The sequence below is a fragment of the Saimiri boliviensis genome, chromosome 5 (assembly GCF_048565385.1).
Source record: "Saimiri boliviensis isolate mSaiBol1 chromosome 5, mSaiBol1.pri, whole genome shotgun sequence".
NCBI classification, from domain to species: domain Eukaryota; kingdom Metazoa; phylum Chordata; class Mammalia; order Primates; family Cebidae; genus Saimiri; species Saimiri boliviensis.
Window position 1 is genome coordinate 35083575 of NC_133453.1, and position 13940 is coordinate 35097514.

The window sequence follows — 13940 nt, forward strand, 5'->3', positions numbered from 1 at the left end:
CCTCCGTAGCGGTGGAGAGTCTCAGTAATGGCGGAAGCCCCTCCCCCACGGAGCCGGACCGTCCCGGTTCAGCTGTGCTTGGTTTGAAGGGCTCAACCCAGAGGGTTTCCAATTACTGTTTTTGTTTTCGTTGTTGTTGGGGGTGAGGGGTGGGACCAACCGAGCCTGATCACCTGGCTCCCTGACTCAGAGTCTTTTCTTTTAAGTTGAACGACCCTGCGTTCCGGTCGCTTGTTGAAAAGGCGCCGGGATCTCCCGTGCTGCGACTCACTGAGTCGGCTCGAACCGCGGCGCCGGCTCCTGGCGGATTTTTTGCCTAGGAATCTCCTGGCCTGACTCGCTATTTCAGATGAATGGGCTATTCTGCCGTCTCAAGGCTCTGCTCGCCAGCTAAGAGGGCTCCCAGACCAGTGGCTTTTTTACGGAGAACGGCAGCAACAGGGAGTGGTCACAGCAGCCGCGCGGGCGGAATCAGCCCCGCAGGGGCCAAAACAGCCGCACCGGCTGGGACTGCGACGCTGGCGACCCCTCTGCCTGGGTATCTCCTGGTCTGTGGGCAATAAGAGTTCGTCTGGAAATGCGGCGTCCACTCACCCTCTGCACTTTCACTGGGAGCTGAAGTCCTGAGCTGTTCTTAGGCGGCCATCTTGAAAGTCGGATCTGCACTGGCTTTTCTAAGTCTGTGAGGTGCTCTTTTAATGGGCTGTCATCTTGGTCTAATTCTGGTTGGCTGCTGTTACATCCTGCTGTGTTTTCTTATGTCCCTCTCCTCCCCAGACTCTCTACAGTCCTTAGAAAAAGGCCCAAGCCCAAGAGCTTTTTTGTTTTGTTTTGTTTTTGAGAGAGAGTCTAACTCTGTCACCCAGGCTGGAGTGCAGTGGTGCCATCTCAGCTCACTGCAACCCCCGCCTCCTGGGTTCAAGCAATTCGCCCACTTCAGCCTCCCAAGTAGCTGGGACTACAGGCACCCACCGCCATGCCCAGTTAATTATTATTTTTTTGTTATTATACTTTAAGTTCTGGGGTACATGTGCAGAATGTGCAGGTTTGTTACATAGCTATACACATACCATGGTGGTTTGCTACATCCATCAGCATGTCATCTACATTAGTTATTTTTCCTAATGTTAACCCTCCGCTAGCCCTCCCAACCCCAACAGGCCCCAGTGTGTGATGTTCCCCTCCCTTTATCCATGTGTTCTCATTGTTCAACACCCACTTATGAGTGAGAACATGTGGTGTTTGATTTTCTGTTCTTGTGTCAGTTTGCTGAGAATGATGGTTTCCACCTTCATCCAGGTCCTGGCAAAGGATATGAACTCATGATTTTTTATGGCTGCATAGTATTCCATGGTGGATATGTGCTACATTTTCTTTATCCAGTCTATCACTGATGGACATCTGGGTTGGTTTCAAGTCTTTGCTATTGTAAACAGTGCCAAAATAAACATATGTGTGCATGTGTCTTTATAATAGAATGATTTATAATCCTTTAGGTATATACCCAGTAATGGGATTGCTGGGTCAAATGGTATTTCTGTTTCTATATCCTTGAAGAATCACCACACTGTCTTTCTCATAGTTGAACTAATTTACACTCCCAACAACAGTGCAAAAGCATTCCTGTTTCTCCACATCCTCTCCAGCATCGGTTGTCTCCTGATTTTTTAATAATCATCATTCTAATTGGCATGAGATGGTATCTCAATGTGGTTTTGATTTGCATTTCTCTGATGATCAGTGATGATCTTTTTTTCATATGTTTTTTGGCTGCATAAATGTCGTCTTTGGAGAAGTGTCTGTTCATATCCTTTGCCTACTTTTTCATGTTTTTTTTTTTTCTTGTAAATTTGAGTTATTTGTAAATTCTGGATATTAGCCCTTTGTCAGATGGGTAGATGGCAAAATTTTTTTCCCATTCTGTTCATTGTCAGCTCACTCTAATGATAGTTTCTTTTGCTATGCAGAAGCCTTTTACCTTAATTAGATCCCATTTGTCTATTAAGTTGCTGTGTATCCTGAGATATTGCTTTGTTGCCATTGCTTTTGGTGTTTAGTCATGAAGTCCTTGCCCATGCCTATGTCCTGAATGGTATTGCCTAGGTTTTCTTCTAGGGTTTTTATGGTGTTAGGTCTTATGTTTAAATCTTTAATCCATCTTGAGTTAATTTTTGTATACGGTATAAGGAAGAGATCCAGTTTCAGCTTTCTGCATATGTCTAGCCAGTTTCCCCAGTACCATTTATTAAATTGGGAATTCTTTCCCCATTGCTTGTTTGTGTCAGGTTTGTCAAAGATCAGATGGTTGTAGATGTGTGCTGTTGCCACCAAGGCCTCTGTTCTGTTCCATTGGTCTATATCTCTGTTTTGGTACCAGTACCATGCTGTTTTCGTTTCTGTAGCCTTGTAGTATGGTTTGAAATCAGGTAGTGTGATGCCTCCAGCTTTGTTCTTTTTGCTTAGGATTGTCTTGGCTATGCGGGCTCTTTTTGGTACCATATGAAATTTAAAGCAGTTTTTTCCAATTCTGTGAAGAAAGTCAGTGGTAGCTTGATGGGAATAGCATTGAATTTGTAAATTACTTTGGGCAGTATGGCCATTTTCATGATATTGATTCTTCCTAACCATGAGCATGGATTGTCTTTCCATCCGTTTGTGTCCTCTTTTATTTCCTTGAGCAATGGTTTGTAGTTCTCCTCGAAGAGGTCTTTCACGTCCCTTGTATCTTGTATTTCTAGGTATTTTATTCTCTTTGTAGCAATTGTGAGTGAGAGTTCACTCATTATTTGGCCCTCTGTTTGTTATTGGTGTATAGGAATGCTTGTGATTTTTGCACATTTACTGTGTATCCTGAGATATTGCTGAAGTTGCTTATCATCTTAAGGAGATTTTGGGCTGAAAGGATGAGGAGGTTTTCTAAATATGCAATCATGTCATCTGCAAACAGAGACAATTTGACTTCATCTTTTCCTAATTAAATACAATTTCTTTTTTTACATAAACCTTGTTTATTGATGTTCTGTTTTATTTATTTATTTACTTATTTTTAATTGAATTTTAGGTTTTGGGGTACATATGAAGAACATGCAAGATTGTTGCATAGGTACACACATGGCAGTGTGATGTGCTGCCTTCCTCCCCATCACCTATATCTGGCATTTCTTTCCATGCTATCTTTCCCCAATTCCCCACCTCCTGCTGTCCCTCCCCTATTTCCCCCCTACAGACTCCAGTGTGTGATGCTTCCCTCCCTGTGTCCATGCGTTTTCATTATTCAACACCCACCTATGAGTGAGAACATGTGGTGCTTGAGTTTCTGTTCTTGTGTCAGTTTGCTGAGAATGATGGGTTTCCAGGTTCATCCATGTCCCTACAAAGGACATGAACTCATTGTTTTTGATGGCTGCATAGTATTTGATGGTATATATGTGCCACATTTTCCCTGTCCAGTCTATCATCGATAGGCATTTGGGTTGGTTCCAGGTCTTTGCTATTGTAAACAGTGCTGCAATGAACATTTGTGTGCATGTGTCCTTATAGCAGAACGATTTATAATCATTTGGATATATACCCAGTAATGGGATTGCTGGGTCAAATGGAATTTCTATTTCTAGGTCCTTGAGGAATCACCACACTGTCTTCCACAATGGTTGAACTAATTTACACTCCCACCAACAGTGTAAAAGTGTTCCTATTTCTCCACATCCTCTCCAGCATCTGTTGTCTCCAGAATTTTAATGATCGCCATTCTAACTGTCATGAGGTTGTATCTCAATGTAGTTTTGATTTGTATTTCTCTAATGACCAGTGATGATGAGCATTTTTTCATATGCTTGTTGGCCTCATGTACATCTTCTTTTGTAAAGTGTCTGTTGATGTCCTTTGTCCACTTTTGAATGGGCTTGTTTTTTTATTGTAAATCTGTTTTAGTTCTTTGCAGTTTCTGGATATTAGCCCTTCATCAGATGGGTAGATGGCAAAAATTTTTTCCCATTCTGTTGGTTGCTGATTCACTCCAATAACTGTTTCTTTTGCCATGAAGAAGCTGTGGAGTTTGATTAGGTCCCATTTGTCTATTTTGGCTTTTGTTGCCAATGCTTTTGGTGTTTTGGTCATGAAGTCCTTGCCTATGCCTATGTCCTGAATGGTTTTGCCTAGGTTTTCTTCTAAGGTTTTTATGGTGTTAGGTCTTATGTTTAAGTCTTTAATCCATCTGGAGTTAATTTTAGAGTAAGGTATCAGGAAGAGGTCCAGTTTCTGCTTTCTGCACATGGCTAGCCAGTTTTCCCAACACCATTTATTAAACAGGGACTCCTTTCCCCATTGCTTGTTTTGTCAGGTTTGTCAAAGATCAGATGGTTGTAGATGTGTGGTGTTGCCTCCGAGGCCTCTATTTCTGTTCCATTGGTTTATATCTTTGTTTTAGTACCAGCACCATGCTGTTTTGATTACTGTAGCCTTGTAGTACAGCTTGAAGTCTGGTAATGTAATGCCTCCGACTTTGTTTATTTTTTTGCTTAGAATTGACTTGGCTATGCGGGCTCTCTTTTGGTTCCATACGAAGTTTAAGGTGATTTTTTTCCAGTTCTGTGAAGAAGGTCATTGGTAGCTTGATGGGGATAGCATTGAATTTGTAAATTACTTTGGGCTGTATGGCCATTTTCATGATATTGATTCTTCCTAACCATGAACATGGACTGTTTCTCCATCTGTGTCCTCTCTTATTTCATTGAGCAGTGGTTTGTAGTTCTCCTTGAAGAGGTCCTTTACATCCTTTGTTAGTTGTAGTCCCAGGTATTTTGTTCTCTTTGTAGCAATTGTGAATGGCAGTTCATTCTTGATTTAGCTCTCTTTAAGTCTGTTATTGGTGTATAGGAATGCTTGTGATTTCTGCACAGTGATTTTGTATCCTGAGACTTTGCTGAAGTTGCTTATAAGTTTCAGGAGATTTTGGGCTGAGATGATGGGGTCTTCTAGATATACAATCATGTCGTCTGCAAATAGAGACAATTTGACTTCCTCCTTTCCTAATTGAATACCATTTATTTCTTTTTCTTGCCTGATTGCTCTGGCGAGAACTTCCAATAGTATATTGAATAGGAGTGGTTAGAGAGGGTATCCTTGTCTAGTGCCAGATTTCAAAGGGAATGCTTCCAGTTTTTGCCCATTCAATATGATATTGGCTGTGGGTTTGTCATAAATAGCTTCTATTATTTTGAGATACATTCTGTGGATACCTAGTTTATTGAGGGTTTTTAGCATAAAGGGCTGTTGAATTTTGTCAAAGCCTTCTCTGTATTTATTGAGATAATCATGTGGTTTTTGTCTTTGGTTCTGTTATGTCGTGAATTAAGTTTATAGACTTGCATATGTTGAACCAGCCTTGCATCTCTGGGATGAAGCCTATTTGATCATGGGAATAAGCTTTTTGATGTGCTGTTGCAATTGGTTTGCCAGTATTTTATTGAAAATTTTTGCATCTATGTTCATCATGGATATTGGCCTGAAGTTTTCTTTTCTTGCTGAGTCTCTGCCACGTTTTGGTATCAGGATGATGTTGGTCTCATAAAATGATTTGGGAAGGATTACCTCTTTTTGGATTGTATGGAATAGTTTCAGAAGGAATGGTACCAGCTCCTCTTTGTATGGCTGGTAGGATTCAGCTGTTAATCTGTCTGGAACTGGCCTTTCTTTGGGTGGTAGGCTCTTAATTGCTGCCTCAACTTCAGACCTTTTTATTGGTCTATTCAGGGTTTTGGCTTCTTCCTGGTTTAGGCTTGGGAGGATGCAAGTGTCCAGGAATTTAGCCATTTCTTCCAGGTTTACTAGTTTATGTGCATAGAGATGTTTGTAATAATCTCTGATGATAGTTTGTATTTCTGTGGAATCTGTAGTGATATCCCCTTTATTGTTTTTTATTGCATGTATTTGATTATTCTCTCTTTTCTTTTCTATTACTCTGGCTAGTGGTCTATTTTGTTGATCTTTTTGAAAAACCAGCTCCTGGATTTATTGATTTTTTGAAGGGTTTTTTGTGTTTCTATCTCCTTCAGTTCTGCTCTGATCTTAGTTATTTTTTGTCTTCTGCTAGGTTTTGAGTTTTTTTGGTCTTGTTCCTCTAGCTCTTTCAATTTTGACGATAGGGTGTCAATTTTAGATCTTTCCTTGCTTCTCAGGTGGGCATTTATTGCTATATATTTTCCTCTGGACACTGCTTTAAATGTGTCCCAGAGATTCTGGTATGTTGTGTCTTCGTTCTCGTTGGTTTCGAAGAACATCTTTATTTCTGCCTTCATTTCATTGTTTATCCAGTCAACATTCAAGAGCCAGTTGTTCAGTTTCCATGAAGCTGTGCAGTTCTGAGTTAGTTTCTCAATTCTGGGTTTTAACTTGATTGTACTGTGGTTTGAGAGACTGTTTGTTATGATTTCCATTCTTTTGCATTTGCTGAGGAGTGATTTACTTCCAATTATGTGGTCAATTTTAGAGCAGGTGTGATGTAGTGCTGAGAAGAATGTATATTCTGTGGATTTGAGATGGAGAGTTCTGTAAATGTCTATTAGGTTTGCTTGGTTCAGGTCTGAGTTCAAGTCCTGGATATCCCTGTTAATTTTGTCTGGTTGATCTAATATTGACAATGGAGTGTTAAAGTCTCCCACCGTTATTGTGTGGGAGTCTAAGTCTCTTTGTAAGTCATTGAGAACTTGCTTTATGTATCTGGGTGTCCCTGTATTGGGTCCGTATATATTTAGGATAGTTAGCTCTTCTTGTTGCATTGATCCTTTTACCATTATGTAATGCCCTTCTTTGTCTCTTTTGATCTTTGTTGGTTTAAAGTCTATTATTTTATCTGAGATGAGAATTGCAACTCCTGATTTTTTTTTTTTGCTCCCCATTTGCTTGGTAAATCTTCCTCCATCCCTTTATTTTGAGGCTTTTCATATCCTTGCATGTGAGATGTGTTTCCTGGATACAGCACACTGATGGGTTTTGGCTTTTTATCCAATTTGCCAGTCTGTGTCTTTTGATTGAGGCATTTAGCCCATTTACATTTAGGGTTAATATTGTTATGTGTGAATCTGATACTGCCATTTTGATGCTCGCTAGCTGTTTTGCCCATTAGTTGATGTAGTTTTCTTCATTGTGTTGATGCTGTTTACCATTTGGTATGTTTTTGGAGTGACTGGTACTGGTTGTTCCTTTCTATGTTTAGTGCCTCTTTCAGGAGCTCTTGTAAAGCAGGCCTGGTGGTGATGAAATGGCTGAGTACTTTCTTGTTCGTCAAAGATTTTATTTTTCCTTCACTTACGAAGCTTAGTTTGGCTGGATATGAAATTCTGGGTTGAAGTTCTTTTCTTTAAGGATGTTGAATATTGGCCCCACTCTCTTCTGGATTGTAGGGTTTCTGCTGAGAGATCTGCTGTGAGTCTGATGGGCTTCCCTTTGTGGGTAACCTGACCTTTCTCTCTGGCTGCCCTTACCATTTTTACCTTCATTTCAACCCTGGTGAATCTGACGATTATGTGCCTTGGGGTTGCTCTTGTTGAGGAATATCTTTGTGGTGTTCTCTGTGTTTAAAAATATGGAACGCTTCACGAATTTGCATGTCACCCTTGTGCAGGGGCCATCCTAATCTTCTCTGTATCGTTCCAATTTCAGTATGTGTGCTGCCGAAGCGAGCAAATATCCTTTATTTCTTTTTCTTGCCTGATTGCCCTGGCCAGAACTTCCAATCCTATGCCAGTTTTCAAAGGGAATGCTTCCAGTTTTTGCCCATTCAGTATGATATTGGCTGTGGGTTTGTCATAAGTAGCTCTTATTACTTTGAGATACTTTCCATCAATACCTAGTTTATTGAGAGTTGTTAGCATAAAGTGCTGTTGAATTTTGTTGAAGGCCTTCTCTGCATCTGTTGAGATAATCATGTGGTTTTTGGTTTTGGTTCTGATTATCTGATGGATTATGTTTATTGATTTGCGTATGTTGAACCAGCCTTGCATCCCAGAGATGAAGCCGACTTGATGTTGATGGATAAGCTGTTTGATGTGCTGTTGCATTTGGTTTGCCAGTATTTTACTAAGGATTTTTGCATCAATGTTCATCATGGATATTGGCCTGAAATTTTCCTTTTTGGTTGTGTCTCTGCCAGGTTTTGCTATCAGAATGATATTGGTCTCATAAAATGAGTTAGGGAGGGTTCCTTCTTTTTGTATCATTTGGAATAGTTTCCAAAAATATCTTACCAGCTCCTCTTTGTACCTCGGTTAGTATTCGGCTGTGAAACTGTCTGGTCCTCGACTTTTTTTATTAATTGCTGCCTCCATTTCAGACCTTGTTATTTGTCTATTCAGGGATTTGACTTCTTCCTGATTTAGTCTTGGGAGGATATAACTGTCCAGGAATGTATCCATTTCTTCTAGATTTTCTGGTTTATTTGCAAAGATGTGTTTGTAGTATTCTGTGATGGTAGTTTGTATTTCTATGGGATCGATGGTGATATCCCCTTTGTCATTTTTAATTACATCTAGTTGATTCTTCTTTCTTTTCTTTATTAGTCTGGCTAGTGGTCCATCTGTTTTGTTGATCTTTTCGAAAAACCACCTCCTGGATTCACTGATATTTTAAAGGCTTTTTCATATCTGTATCTCCTTCAGTTCTGTTCTAATCTTAGTTATTTCTTGTCTTTAGCTAGTTTTTTGAATTTGTTTGTTCTTGTTCCTCTAGTTTTTATTGTGAGGTTAGAATGTCAATTTTAGATCTTTCCTCCTTTCTCTTGTGGGCACTTAGTGCTATAAATTTCCCTCTACTCATTGTTTTAATCATGTCCCAGAGATTTTGGTATGTTATGTCTTTGTCTCTTTGGTTTCATAGAACATCTTTATTTCTGCCCTCATTTCATTATTAACCCAGTATTCATTCTGGAGCACATTGTTCAGTTTCCATGTAGTTTTGCAGTTTTGAGTAAGTTTTTTAATACTGAGTTCTAATTTGATTGCACTGCGGTCTAAGAGACTGTTATTATTTCTATACTTCTGCATTTGCTAAAGAGTGTTTTACTTCCAATTATGTAGTCAATTTTAGAATAAGATGTGGTGCTGAGAAGAATGTACAGTCTGTTGATTTTGGTTGAAGAGTTCTGTAGACATTTGTTAGGTCTGCTTGGTCTAGAGCTGAGTTCAAGTCTTGGATATCCTTGTTAATTTTCTGTCTCACTGATCTGTCTAATGTTGACAGAGGGTGTTAAAGTCTCCCACTATTATTGTGTGGGAGTCTAAGTCTCTTTCTAGGTCTCTAAGAACTTGCTTTATGTATCTGGGTGCTTTTGTATTGTGTGCATATATATTTAGGATAGTTAGCTCTTCTTGTTACATTGATCCCTTTACCATTGTGTAATGCCCTTCTTTGTCTCTTTTGACCTTTGTTGGTTCAAAGTCAGTTTTATCAGAGACTAGGATTGCAAGTGCTGTTTTTTAAATTTATTTTTATTTTTATTTTTTTGCTTTCCATTTGCTTGGTAATTCTTCCTCCATCCCTTTATTTTAGCCTATTTGTGTCTTTTCATGTGAGAGGTCTCCTGAATACAGCACCCAGATGGGTCATGAACCTTTATTCAATTTGCCAATCTGTGTCTTTTGATTGGGGCATTTAGTCCATTTACATGTAAGGTTAATATTGTCATGTGTGAATTTGATCCTGTCATTATGATGCTAGCTGGTTGTTTTTCCTATTGATGGAGTTTCTTCTTAGTGTTGGTGGTCTTTACACTTTGGTATGTTATTGCTGTGGCTAATACTGATTGTCCTTTTCCATGTTTAGTGCTTCCTTCAGGAGCTCTTGTAAGGCAGGCCTGGTGGTGACAAAATCGCTCAGCAGTTGCTTGTCTTCACTTATGAAGCTTAGTTTGGCTGGATATGAAATTCTAGGTTGAAAATTCTTTTCTTTAAGGATGTTGAATATTGGCCCACACTCTCTTCTGTCTTGTAGGGTTCTGCCAAGAGATCCACTGTGAGTCTGATGTCTCCCCTTTGTGGGTAACCTGACCTTTCTCTCTGGGTGCCCTTAGTATTTTTTCCCTTCATTTCAACCCTGGTGAATCTGATGATTACGTGTCTTGGGGTTGGCCTTTTTCAGTAGTATCTTTGTGGTGTTCTCTGTATTTCCTGGACTTGAATGGTGGCCTGCCTTGCCAGGTTGGGGAAGTTCTCCTGGATAATATCCTGAAGAGTGTTTTCCAACCTGGTTTCCTTCTCTCCATCTCTTTCAGGTACACTGATCAAATGCAGACTTGGTCTTTTCACATAATTCCATATTTCATGAAGGCTTTGTTCATTTCTTTTTACTCTTTTTTCTCTAATCTTGCCTTCTTGCTTTATTTCATTGAATTGATCTTCAATCTCTGATATCCTTTCTTCTGCTTGATCAATGCTGCTATTAAAACTTGTGTATGCTTCATGAAGTTCTTGTGGTATTTTTTCAGCACCATCAGGTTGTTTATATTCTTCTCTACACTGGCTATTCTAATTAGCATTTTGTCTAACCTTTTTTCAAGGTTCCTTGCATTGGGTTGGAACATTTTGTCTAAACTTTCTCAATGTTCTTAGCTTCCTTGCAATGGGTAAGAATATGCTCCTTTAGCTCAGAGAAGTTTTTATTACTCACCTTCTGAAGCCTACTTCTGTCAGTTCATCAAATTCATTCTCTGTCCAGTATCGTTCCCTTGCTGGCAAGAAGTTGTGATCCCTTGGAGGAAAAGAGGCATTCTGGTTTTTGGAATTTTTAGCCTTTTGCACTGGTTTCTTCCCATCTTTGTGGATTTATCTACCTTTGGTCTTTGAAGTTGGTGACCTTTGGATGGGGATCTCTGAGTGAAATTCCTTTCTGTGGATGTTGAAGCTATTTCTTTCTGTTTGTTACTTTTCCTTCTAACAAACAGTCTGGCCCCTCTGCTGCAGGTCTGCCAGAGTTTGCTCAAGGTCCACTCCTGACCCTGCTTTCCTCATAATCACCAGCAGGAGCTAAAGAACAGCAAAGATTGCTGCCTCTTCCTTCCTCTGGTAGCTTCATTACAGAAGGGTACCTGACAGATTCCAGCCAGAGCTCTCCTGTTTGAGGTGTCTGTCAGCCCCCTGCTGGGACACGTCTGCCAGTCAGGATACATGGGTGTCAGTGAGCCACTTGAAGAGGCAGTCTGTCCCTTATCATCAGAGTTCAAACGCTGTGTTGGGAAATCCGCTGTTCTCTTCAGAGCTGCCAGGCCAGGATGTTTAAGTCTGCTGAAGCTGTACCCATAGCCATCCCTTTCCCAGGTGCTTTGTCCCAGGAAGGTGGGGGCTTTATTTATAAATCCCTGATGAGCTTTTGCCTTTTTTCAGAGATACCCTGCCCAGTGAGGAGGGAATCTAGTGATGCAGTCTGCCTGCAGAGGCCTTGCTGAGCTGCTGAGCTACTGTGGGCTCTGCCCTGTTTGAGTTTTATGGTGACTTTGTTTACACAGGCAAGGTTAAAACCGCTTACTCAAGCCTCAGCAATGGTGGATGCCCCTCTCCTCACCGAGCTTGAATCTCTCAGGGGGAGCTCACACTGCTGTGGGGGCTGTGAGAATTTCAAGCCTGTGGATCTTAGCTTGCTGGTCTTTGTAGGGGAGGGACCTGCCAAGGCAGATCACTTGGCTCCCTGGTTTCAGCCCCCCTTTTCAGGGGTGTGAACAGTTCTGTCTCCTTGGCATTCCAGGCACCACTGGAGTATGAAAAAAAAATCTGCTGTGGCTAGCTAGGTGTCTTCCCAAATGGCCACCCAGTTTTGTGCTGGAAACCCGTGGCCCTGGTGTTGTAGGCACTGGAGGGCATCTCCTGGTCTGCAGTTATGAAGACTGTGGGAAAAGTGCAGTATCTGGGCCATAGGGCTGGAAACAGTCTCTGATGGCTTCCCTTGGCTAGGGGAGGGAGTTCTCCAGCCCTTTGCACTTCCTGGGTTACATGACGCCCTACCCTGCTTCAGCTTGCCCTCCTTGGGCTGCACCCACTGTCTAACCAGACCCAATGAGATACACCAGGTATCTTCCACATCGCTCTCCCTGGAAAGTGCACACCACAGCTGTTCCTATTTGGCCATCTTGCCCTAAGTTGTGTAGTTTTTTTTTTTTTTTTTTTTTTTTGTGTGTGTGTGTGTGTGTGTGTGTGTGTAGAAATGGGTATCATTATGTTGGCCAGGCTGATCTCCATCTCCTGACCTCAGATGATCGGCCCACCTCAGCCTCCCAAAGTACTAGGATTACAGGCACTAGCCACCATGCCTGGACCACAGCTGGAGCTTTGATATAAAGTAATCAATTCTACCGCAAAGCCAGGAAATAGCACAAGGCCAGTAGCAGAATAGGGAAACGGCAAACCAGCTGTAAGTTGCACTTTGTAATGGGTAAGGCACAGAGAAACATCCAGGGTAAGAATAGACACTAACAGTAAGTGGCCCTGTCTGGATCTCTCTACCAAAGAAAACAAGCATCTTCTGATCCATTTGCTGTAACAGAAGCAGTGTGCCTCTAAACAATGTGCAGATGACTGCATCTTATCTAGCCTGGGGTTAAACAGATGAGTTCTGTTTGCAGCTCTTAAAATCTCATAAACCTTCTGTGCACATTTCACCACCACCACCATCCCCAGATCCTTTCCATTTTTTCCCACTCCCCCTTTTACAATTTTTTAAAAAGAAAACAACAATAATAATTAAGGAAAAGCTCCCCAATGTCAGACACACTGCTAGGATACTTGAAAGAAATGACAGGGCTGTGAGAATACAGTGTCTGTAGTTAATCAAGCACTGTCAATGAGGGTCAGAGTCACCCTGTAATCTGTGGAGCTGGATGTTAAAACAGCTCTGTAAGTTACCCAAATCAATGAAGATTTGACAAGCCCTAAGCTTGGTGCATGTAGAAAGCAGCTTGTGAACAAATCTGTAAGGATGAACAACAGAATTCTCTCTCTACTTTTTTGTCTTAATTTGGCTATGTATAATAATGAAGGATAGATCCTTGAGCTTGGAGTAATTTAGTTAGTGAGAGTTTTCAGATCAAAAAATTAAATTGTTTGTGTACAAGTTATTATAGCATCAGCTGCTATTATTCAGTGCAGTTTACTCTGCTATATTTTAAATTGCCCATGACAAATGGAGCACAAATGCATAATCTGTCACTCTAGCTCTGGGAAATAAAGGCTCTGGATTTCACCTTTCCTTTTCTTTAGAATTTCAGTTTTGATTTAGAAAAATTCCAGCCTTCACTATATCTTTTATCATAAGGATTCTTTAAGTCCCTCCCCTCCACCTCACCACACTCATTTTTATTTCCTTTTGGTTCATGTTGGAGATATCTGATATACTTAAAAAAATTTCTTAACCTGTACTTTCTCTCAAAATCCACTGAAGGTATTTCGCTGCATGAAGTGAAACATGTGGTTTTTCTGCACTCATTTTAAGCCCTTAGGATAAATCACTGACATTTGCAACACACAAACATTATTTGCCTTAAAATGAACATACAACCAACGCTCCCTCTGGACTCTCTTAGCATGAATATTTCCTGTTTAAAATGGAAAGAGAGAAAGGAAGAATTCCAGATCTTGGAATTTTAGGGTTCTGTTCTCTCCCTAGAGATTTCTCTCTTTTAAAACAGAACATTATAAAAGACAGGCACGCCTTGTTTTTTTAAATTTTTGGAGAGAGAATCCAGATCAAGTGGTGACGGGGCAGAAGCTACCCTGAGAGTCTACAACGGTGCTGTCAGTGAGCACATGGGGGGAAGTCACTATCTCTACTCCCACACCTCGCTCCTCTGAGGCAGCCAGCGCTCACAGTGAGAAGGGATGCTTCCCATGGGCAGATAGGGCAGACCTCAAGATGCTTTTGTGGTTCCATATTGCTTCCTCTGAGGGGAGGTTTTATGTCTG

General features: G+C 40.9%; 1 protein-coding gene, 1 long non-coding RNA gene and 1 other non-coding gene across 6 annotated transcripts in view; 1 reads left to right on the top strand and 2 right to left on the bottom strand.

Annotated features, from left to right (window-relative positions):
* LOC141584555 (uncharacterized) overlaps window positions 1–13940 on the top strand; it is a 90017-nt gene that overhangs the window by 67258 nt on the left and 8819 nt on the right. The window lies entirely within an intron of this gene.
* PARD3B (par-3 family cell polarity regulator beta) overlaps window positions 1–13940 on the bottom strand; it is a 1103682-nt gene that overhangs the window by 10742 nt on the left and 1079000 nt on the right. The gene's annotated exons all lie outside the window — the stretch shown is intronic.
* On the bottom strand, window positions 7577–7683 carry LOC120364391 (U6 spliceosomal RNA). Its single transcript, XR_005579653.1, has one exon. It is a non-coding gene; the product is annotated as a U6 spliceosomal RNA (small nuclear RNA).